The sequence below is a fragment of the Lathyrus oleraceus genome, chromosome 6 (assembly GCF_024323335.1).
Source record: "Lathyrus oleraceus cultivar Zhongwan6 chromosome 6, CAAS_Psat_ZW6_1.0, whole genome shotgun sequence".
Lineage (NCBI taxonomy): Eukaryota > Viridiplantae > Streptophyta > Magnoliopsida > Fabales > Fabaceae > Lathyrus > Lathyrus oleraceus.
Genome location: NC_066584.1, coordinates 448,552,216 through 448,562,538, shown reverse-complemented (window position 1 = coordinate 448,562,538; position 10,323 = coordinate 448,552,216).

Genomic DNA, 10,323 nt, shown 5'->3' with positions numbered 1-10,323 from the left:
TATTGTTTGAATGGATAAACCCATTGCCTACGTACCATCACAAAGGTAGGATCAAAACCTCGTAGTTCGGGGTAAAAATCTCAAAAATATGGATGAATTGATTTGATCAAAAGCCTTAAGGTCTTTTGTTATCAAAGGGAGAAAAATCAACCTAAACCAACAATCCATCATGTGAAGAGAGCTTCAACATACTAGTGAGGGATCCACCCTATAATAAGTATGGAAGACTTATAGTCCAATCACTAAGGATAAGGTGAGGTTTACATCAACCACTATGATAACTCAAACCTATGGCTAATGTTTATGAAAAAAGTTTAACAAAGGTGGCCATTGGAACCACAAAAATCACTTGAAGTGAGTTGTACTTACAAATTATGAGTATTCACAAAATGAGGTCAAAATAGGAATTAAGGTTCATTTACAATGAGTATTAGTGAAAAGAGTTTGAAAAATCAAAGGCATATGGCCTAGGTTTCTAATTTGAAAACAGTGTCAATGTTTGCACAAAATAAGTTTGGCTAGGGTTAGAGTGGGAAGAAGAAGAGAAGGGCTAGTCCTAAACATGCAAAGATGAGAGAAGAAATGAAACCCTTGGATTTCCTTTCTTGAGATCATAAAGATGATTCAAGATGCTTCTTTCCTTTGGACTTAGCAAGCAACAAGCAATCAAAACAATTAAACATTCAAGCTCCTAGGATCTCCATTTGGCTTGTCTGTCTCTTAACTTGGCTATTCATGACAATGGTCCTTCTTATTATCTCAAGTTTGGATTCCCTATCACACAAGAACAAACAATCAAAAAGTTCACAATGCAATAAGAGGAATGGACAAAGAATGAGTTTAGATTAGAGGTCCTTTCAAGTCAACTTTCTAGATTTAGAATTCTAAAGGCATGAGGCCTAGTTGCTCTTCAACAAGTTTAGCATTCTAAAGGCATGAGGCCTAGTTGCTCTTGAACTCCATTAAGCATAGGTAAGGTCCTAATTTTAAGTCCTTTCTCCCTTTTGCATTGGGTTCACACAAACAATCACAAAACAAGCACAAAGCAACAATATATTTATTCACAATAATGAGCTCAAGTGAGCAAAAGGCAAATGGCATAAACATAAAATATGAGCTCAAGTGAGCAAAGGAAAAAGACAGTATGAATAAATGAACAAGAAATTAGATTGCATTAAAGTAAATTGCAAGAATTAAATGCTTGAATTAAAAGTTAGTGTTAGTAGTTAGTGTTAGTGTGTCATAAGGCAATTTAGCGCTATGTTAAGCAATCGTAAGTGGACTAATATAGTAGTCACACCTATCTGAGGCCGGTCAATAAAACTATAGGCAAATAAACACAAGTTAGAGAACATGACTAGTAAGCCAAGCTCCTACAACTTGCCATGCCAAAAGAAAAGAAGAAAAGGCCTTGTATGGATTTTAGGTTTTTTGCTTGACCAAGAAGCAACCTATCTTGGACACAAAGCAATTCACTTGATCTTTGATCAAGTTAAATTTGATTTGGATCAAAGAAGGTTAAGCCTCTCATATGTCAAGACTAACCACAAATCATTAACTCATTGGCCAAAATAAAAAGAACAAGATGAAGATGAAATGAAATGAATAGAAAATGAGAATTCAAATGACATAATCAAAACACAATGATCAAATGTGAATGAAATCATCATCAATCCATGGTAAACAGAAGTGAAATGAAGATTAGAACTCAAAAAAGGTCAAACATATTTTTGGTATTTTTTGGAATTAAAATAATACATAAAATAAAATGAACAAAGTATGGTCAAACTTCAAACTCAATTCAAATCAACTTGAATAGGTCCAATTGAATCATCATAAGTCTAACATGGTCAAACTAGGTTTGACAAATTTTCTCAACATTTTTTGAAAACAGAAACTATTTTTAAACAATTAAAAAAATCAAGAAAAATAACACAAATGAATTAAAATCTCAAATAAATCTCAAATCAATTAAGAAATTGATGAGAATATTTTTCATAGACTTATCATCATCCATATGTGTTGAGAAAATATTTTTGGAATTTTTGAATATCAAAAAGTATTTAAAATGAATAAAAAACTATCAAAAACAAAATAATTCACAAAAATATTAAATGGAATCACAAAAATAATTAAAAATCAGATTATGAAACTAGATTTTAAAAGAAAATTTTTGCAATTGGTCTCGTATTTTTGTGATTCCGAATAAAAGAGTTCTGAATTTTTGAAAATAAAAAGGAATTAAAGAAAATAAAACAGAAATTAGAAAATCTGGAAAATCCACAGCGCTTGGATCCACTTCATTAATTGAAGTGGACAAATCCAATGGCTCTGAGGCGCGCGCGCATTATGGTCATGAGTCAAAAGCAACACACGCTGAATTAAAAAAAGTCAAGAGGATGGATGGTTGAGATTATAACGCGCACATGAGATCCAAAGGCCCAGGGTGTTCCACGTGGGGACGGTGGTGGAAACCACCGTCTTCTCTGGTGAGCCAACTGTTTTCGGTGCCCAGTTGCAGGTTTTTAAACCTCAACCAAAACGCATGATCCTTATACCAAATTAAAGTTGTGGTGATGTTCATCACCCCTGTAACCTTGGATTTCTCTCAAGATCTCTATGGAATGAGAAATCTGAGATGGAAAATCCAAGTGTTCAATCTGAAATGCATCAATTCACAAAATCAAAGCCACCATTGGCTTGCCTCTCACACGAGGACTTCAGAGAACCAAATAAACACAAGCAAATCACAATATATGATGAGATATGGATCAAAACAGTTGCGCAATGAACCTTTGAAGTGCAGCTTTAAACAACACGATCTGCTCCAATTCTTGCTTGCAGTTTGATCTTGAGGTATGATATGAATGCAAGGCTAAGGAATTAGTATTGAAGATCAACTGATTTTCTTGAAATTCAAACTTGAAATGAGAAATTAAAAATGAGAATTCCTTTGGTATGGTTGGTTTTCCAATTCTGCAGAGCTTCAGGTTAATTCAAGGGTGAAATTTGAATGAGGCAAGGCTCTTATTTATAGCTGAAGTGCAAGAAATGAAATGCCAAACTCGTGTGCATGATCATTGGGTCCTCCATGCATGGGCCTGTACAGGCAATGTGAGGCCCAAAACCAATTGGAAATGAATGTTGAGCTTGTTTGGAGAAGGTTTGGACGTGCAATTTGAATGGTGTTTGCTTGTGCATGAAGGTTCAATGTGAATTCCATATTTGGGCCTAAATGTTCCCTTCTTCGAAAATCACACATAAAAAATTCAAACATAGGCATGTGAGTAATGGTTGTAAAGTCTTGACATAAGGAACAAAAGTTATGTTTGGCAAAAATCCATTTGGAGTTTGGAAATTTGTGAAAACTGGCCATGAAGTTTGATGTACAAAACATGTCTTTGAAAATTTTGCCAAAAGTGACCAACCGTCAAGCCCTTCTATTTCAACAATTAAATCCTCAAATGGAAAAACCTTCAACATAAAAGTTGTACATCGTTTCAATATGATCAACTTGGACTTAAAGTTTGCATCATTTGGATTTTTTATAAGAGAGTTATCGGCACTTGAAGTTGGACGTTTTCAAGATTCAATGGCTTTGGTCCAAAATGACCTATAATGTTTTGTATTATCACATGTGTTTATTTTAGGATTATGAAATTTTGTCCAACATAACATTTGAATTATACATATTAATATTTCCAATGCAATTGGTATCACCTCAAAATCATAAAAAAATGAAGAAGTTAGGTCCTTGGGAAGTTGACCCAAAATTAAGGTTTCAGTCAAAATGACCTATAATGTTTTGAAATGAATGATGACCTTCCAAGTTTCAAATGGATTTTTGATAAACATGAAAGTTGTTCATATGGTTCTTAGTAACATTTTTAATCTTGGGGTCATCTTCATTTCACAAACACATCCAAAGTTAGGTCTCAGTGGATCTCAGTTTGGTCAGATGACTTGACTGGTCAACTTCTCAAGGCCAAACTCCAAATCTTGATGAATGAATGATTGAGGACACTCACATAGGCTCATATATGCATAAAATAATTAATTAAAGGACTTACTTTGATTGAATTTGTTCATAGGTTGAGGTTGCTTCATGAGCAAGGCATAGTCAATGCACAGTTGAATTAGGGTTTCCTTGGGAAACAATCCTCAATCCCTTCGGTTCATCTTGATCAAATGGGAAAATTGAGATAGTTGGGAGACATATATGATGATTGAGCTTTGGGAACCATTGTCATGCTTGCTTTCATCTTCATCTAGCCACTTCATTGAGCATAGGAGCCTCCTAGGAGCCTTGGATCACATGAATGCTTAAGCTTCAAAACAAAAGAGGTTAGTAACATATTTTTGTGCTTTTGGTTAGTTAAAAAAATAAGAAAAGAAATAATATACCATTCAAGCATGCTTGGTGGTCTCAAACCAACTCACACAAGTCCCAACCCTAGGGTTAAGGAGCCAAGATGCTATGATCCTTGAGGCATTGCAATGAGCAAATGATATGATGCCATGAGGGATCTTAGGGTCAAAATTAGGGTCTTACAAATACCATGAGGAATAAGATACTTACAATCTCACTTATGAAAATGCCTTACTCTCTGTCGTACCCCAAAAGTTGCCCCACTTTTATCAATTTTACCCGACCAACAACTTCATCAGGAAACACTTATTTAGGAAGCATTCATTTTATCTACATCTCATTATTTCATTTTTATTTGAAAGTTAGGTCAAGGGCTCTTTGGTGATGATCTCGAATGTGGAAAATAGAAAGTACCAGACGTTTGACTGCTGTAATTCATCATATCATGTTTAAAAAAAGGATATGCACGACATATTCACCAAGCACGCATTTTGCATTTTTACATAACCTGTATTATATGCCAACTTGCATTTTCAGCATAGTTTAAGTTTATAAGTGATTCACTAAGTCACTTTTCACTTCATGGGTAAACTCTCTAAGAATTTATTGGAAATCATTTCCATACATACGCTTTGAGCTAAACATTCCTCTTTTTATTCATAGTCTTTCAATTCATGTGCATAAGGTTCAAAAGTCACTAAATATTATTTTTACAATTATATGACTTCACTTTACACCACTTTATGTCATTACAAACATATTACAAAGGAATAAAAATGATTCCAAGCTCTTCAATCGTCTTCATTCCTACTCCATTCTTGACCACGTTTGTTCATGCTCCATTATCATGTACCATGTTGCAAAGGAAACAATAAAAACAAGTTAGAAATTACATTCATATTTAAAAATTCAGCACTTACATGACAAAATTCAACATCATGAGCATTTACAAAATACACATGAAAAGTCATTTTAAATTCATGGCATTCATCTCTAAAATTCAACACATGCACATACATTCAGATCATATGCAAAATCACTAAAAAACAAGTCAAATTCAATAAAAATTATGCATGTTATGCATATATCATGAATAAATTCCATACTATGTATCACTTTCATTTCACTTCTATACAACAAGCAAAACCTCATAAATCATGGGCATTAAAAGAAAAATTCAGCATGCATGTAATACATCATTTCATCCATGAACATTAATCCAAATGCATCTATAATTCATCCATTCATACCATGTAAATGGTCAATCACGTATTCAAGTGATGTCATGTAAATTAATTCAATTTCCCTCACATTCAATAAAAGAATTCAGCATATGCATGTAAATTCACACACATCCATGCCTTAACCATCCTAACTACCTTAAACTTCCACAAACTAACTTCTAACTACTTTGGGCAATTGCCCAAAGTACCCAAAACAGCCCGAACTAATTTCTAACCAATTTGTAACCTCTAATCATCCCTCACCTTTTTCTATATAAGCATTCACCATTCACTCACTAAGGGGCTTCTTCTTCTTCACTTTTTGATTCCACTCACTCTTCACTTTCCCTATAGTTTTCACTCTCCATTCTCTATTCTTCAACCTCCCCCCACTAGAGCTCAAATCCATGGTTTTTGAAGCTTCATATTGAAACTTCAATCAACTTGAGCATAAACATCCACCATACTTCATCTCATAGTTCTTCACGATTCAAGCACCAAAATAATCAACAACATCAAGAAAACAAATTGAAGAAAATAAAGGGGATGAAGAAGAGATGAAGAGGGATCAAATCGGAAGAATTAACAAGTGAATGCAAAGAATTGCTTACCGGATTGAATTTGCGCTGCCATTGAAGAACCATCGGAGGGTCTTCGATCGGTAAGCCTCAAACTCTATTTATCACTCCATTAATGCTTGCTTATTTTTGCCTTCGATGCTTTCTTGCTTATTTGAGTTATCTTTACAAGCTTGTTTATGTTAGCATTATCTTACTTTTCATCATGTGTGAATGCTCGCCGTGAGGATCCAAATTTTGATATGAACACAAACCATAAAAATTTAGCATCTTGTCAATACTAAAACTTGACCTCCTTCATCACTATCTCTAACCTTCACCATTAATTCACCATAAATAGCAAGAAACCGACAAAAATTAATTATCAAACCAAAACCCAATTGAAAGGTTATAACCATTAGAGGAATCACCAAGATCCAAAATAATGAGTAAAAAGGACCCCTAAACAGAACTAAAACAAGGAATAAAGAGAAGAATTTCAGTTCAAGCATTTCACCGAACACTTGGTGTGCGAGTTACGGAACCACAATTGAAACATAACAATTCAAAGACTCACCTCTCTCCACTTGAAAGTTAGTGTGATTCTCATCGCCCAGTGACTATCAAGTCTATCCCATTCTCCATTCTAATCATTTCAATTAAATCAGTCTATCATCTCTTTTTGCCTCCAATCATCTTACTTTCAGTCGTAGTAGGTTGAACTACGAAAGCTCTGATTTCCTCACTGCACAATGAGGGTACGTAGGCGGGAGAACCGAGTTTCTTCGCGAGTTATCTTATTTATCAATTTACTTTTTCTATCCAATTCTCCATTTACTCAACCAATACCATCTTTTTGAGATCAATCATATTTCTCCTTGGACTCTTTGTCCATCGTTTTAGGACGTCCTGATAACAGTCCATCTCTTCAATTGAGAGTTGTTTGGCTCTCATCCCAAACACTAACTTCATCCTTGTTTGGCTCTCATCCCAAACACTAACTTCATCCTTGTTTTGCTCTCATCCCAAACACTAACTTCATCCTTGTTTGGCTCTCATCCCAAACACTCACTTCGTCCTTGTTTGGATCTCACCCCAAACACTAACTTCATCCGTGTTTGGCTCTCATCCCAAACATTCAATTCATTCCTTTTCGGCTAGCACGCCACTTTGCTATTCGATTAAGGGTTTATCCTCCTTCTGGATCCAAGATATTATCCTGAGTTGATCTCGAATCGTCAATTCCCCAGCAAGTGATACACTACTCCTTGCACTCCAGTACTATATTTCTTCCTTGAAGAAGTGTTTGTCTTGTGAGTCCCTGTTTCTTAGACAAACATCCCTCTCTCTATTCTCGTAGTTCCGAACTTCGATTGCTCTGACTTTCTCATTGCACGATGAGCATACGTAGGCACGAGGATGCGAATCCTTGGCGAGCATACTTCTAATTATTTCTTCTTCGACTTAGGGCACCATTCATATCTTTCACAATCCATTATCCACCTTCGATCATAAATCGTTCACCCAGTGGCATATTGTCTCTTTGACATCGAAATACACTTTCCTTGGAATTCTATATACATCCTTTTAGGACGCCTAACGAATAATCCGTATTTCATGCCTAGAGTTGTTTGGCTCTCATCCCAAACATTTAATTCCTTCTTTTTAGCTAAAACCCTACAGTGGCGGTCCGCTAGTCCACGTATTGGTTAACGTTGTTTCCCTTTATGGTAGAAATCTCACTTCTCTTATGGATTCCAATAGACTTTCACCTTTTGGTTTCAAACTAAACCTTTTCAGTCACTTATCACCAGATACTCTATTCTGTGACTTCGGTCACTTCATTCCATGATACCTTCATAATCTACCTTCTTCCACTCCATGTGATATACCTATTCTTTGAGCCAAATACACTATACCTTTGTGCCCCATATTATACCACTTTTTGTGAACCAAGAGCTGATTTGTTTGTCTTGTAAGACCCTGTAGCTTAGACAAACATCTCCTTACTTACTTTGCAAACGTACTTAGGCAACCCATTCTTTTCGGTTATTCCAATACAGTGATACAAGTGCTATACGCCCTCACTTGTTAGTTCACACCAGTTTTACTCTTGGATTCACATTTTCACCCCTTGTTGGAGTTCAAACAACATTATTGTTTGGTTCAAACCATACTTTCTATCACACTCCTTTCCACCTCCTGCCTCTAGTTCCTTGAACTACGAAGCTCTGAATTCCTCATTGCATTATGAGGATACGTAGGCATGAGGGCCCCAATCCTCACCGAGCACTCTATCTATTTCTTTCCTTTCCCTTCATTCTTTGTGAGTAATCTCTAGTTAACACCTATTCGAGCGAGAACAATCAAAACGGTTCCCATGGAGTACCATGGATGTTTGGGGTGCTAATACATTCCCCTTGCATAACCGACTTCCTTACCCAGTATATCTCTTTTCCCCGGGTTTTATCGATGTTTTCCCTTCCCTTTGGGGATAAATAAAGTTCGATGGCGACTCTGTTATATGTTCGAGCATGCGATACGTTCGGGTATATTTCCGCTAGCTTCACTCTCGGGACAAATTTAGCATTATGTTAAGATTTCGTAATTTGACTTATGTAGAAGTCATAACTATCTGAGGTTGGTCAATTATAATTTTAGTATTAATACATCCTAGAGAAATGATAGTTAAATCATTCTCCTAAAGCCATGCCACACAAAAAGAAAAGGAAAAAAGAAGAAAAAATTATCAAGCACAAAGGCTAGGAGGATGGTTCATTACTTCAATCCATACTTCAGAGTGCTTATGATAAACTTATGCATCAATCCAAAGTACCTTAAATGTTCCATGATCTATTAGGAGGTAGATTGAAATGATGAAAATTGATCAAGCACTAATCCACACATCATGAACAAGATAGACACAAGCCATCTAATTGATCAAATGGAATAGAAAGATATGAAGAAGGAGGGGATAAGAGAGGTCACACCCATATTTGACCAAATGTTTGATTAAGTCATCATCAAAATCAATCATCGATTTTGGTAGATTAGGGTTTTTACCCCGTTAACACCCAAGATCTATTGAGTTTGATGAGACTCATGGTCCAAACCATCATGATCCAAGGCCAACAGAAGTCAATATAGGTCAAACAAATATAAAATTAAATTAAATGAAATAAAAATGCACTAAAAGTAATTTTAAAGTGAATTTTAAAATGGAAATAAAGTGAAAAATCTATATATTCTTTCAAAACATAATAAATGGCCAAGAAAATTATGGAAGGTTAAAAATAAAATAAGACGCATATAATATTTTTTTCAGAAATTAAAAATGAAGAAAATTATTTTTAAACAAATTAAAACAAAGGAGAAAACAGAAATTCCACGAAAAATAGAAAATCATTAAAATAAAATATGGAAAAATAAAAATCAGATAGAGGAAAATAAAAGAGAATTTTAGAAATTATTCTGGGATTTTTTGGATGCAAAATGAATTTTCTATGAATTTTAAAAGTAATTCAATTAAAATTGAAAATAGAAAACGAATTAAAATCAGAAAAAAAAAAAAAAAACATAGAGCGTTTGATCAAACCTCATTAATTGACGTGGCAGATCCAACACTCCTCAGGTTAGGGCGTAGAATGGGATTTAGCTGAAATGAAACATAAGATTGCATTTAAATTTAAAAAATCAGAATATTTCATTTGTCTAACGTGTCTAAAACTCAGATGAACTAAGATAAACTTCAGTCGTCTTCTCCGATGATCCTCCACCGGAGTTTAATTATTTGGTGAATTCAGGACACGAGAACACCACCAGATTCATTTATCTAACCTGAGCACGGGGAATTCCAGAGAAGTTTCAGAAGCAAGCAAGCCACGAAAAATAAAATTAAATGATGAACACTATCAATCATCACTAGATAAGTTAGAGGGGACCATCAGAGAGTGAAGGATTACATTATGGTAACTTGTTTTAATTTAAATGCTGCTCAGAATTACCTGGTCGAGATGGTGATCAGAAGTTGATGAAGCTCAATCTAGTTAGAGCACTTCAAAAGGCCTCAGAGCTTAGGAATTGTTGAAATTTTTTTAGAGGATGTCAAAGATCTTAATGGAATAAAGAAATTGGATTGAAATAAACTGGAATTCAAAACACAATAGTCAATTTT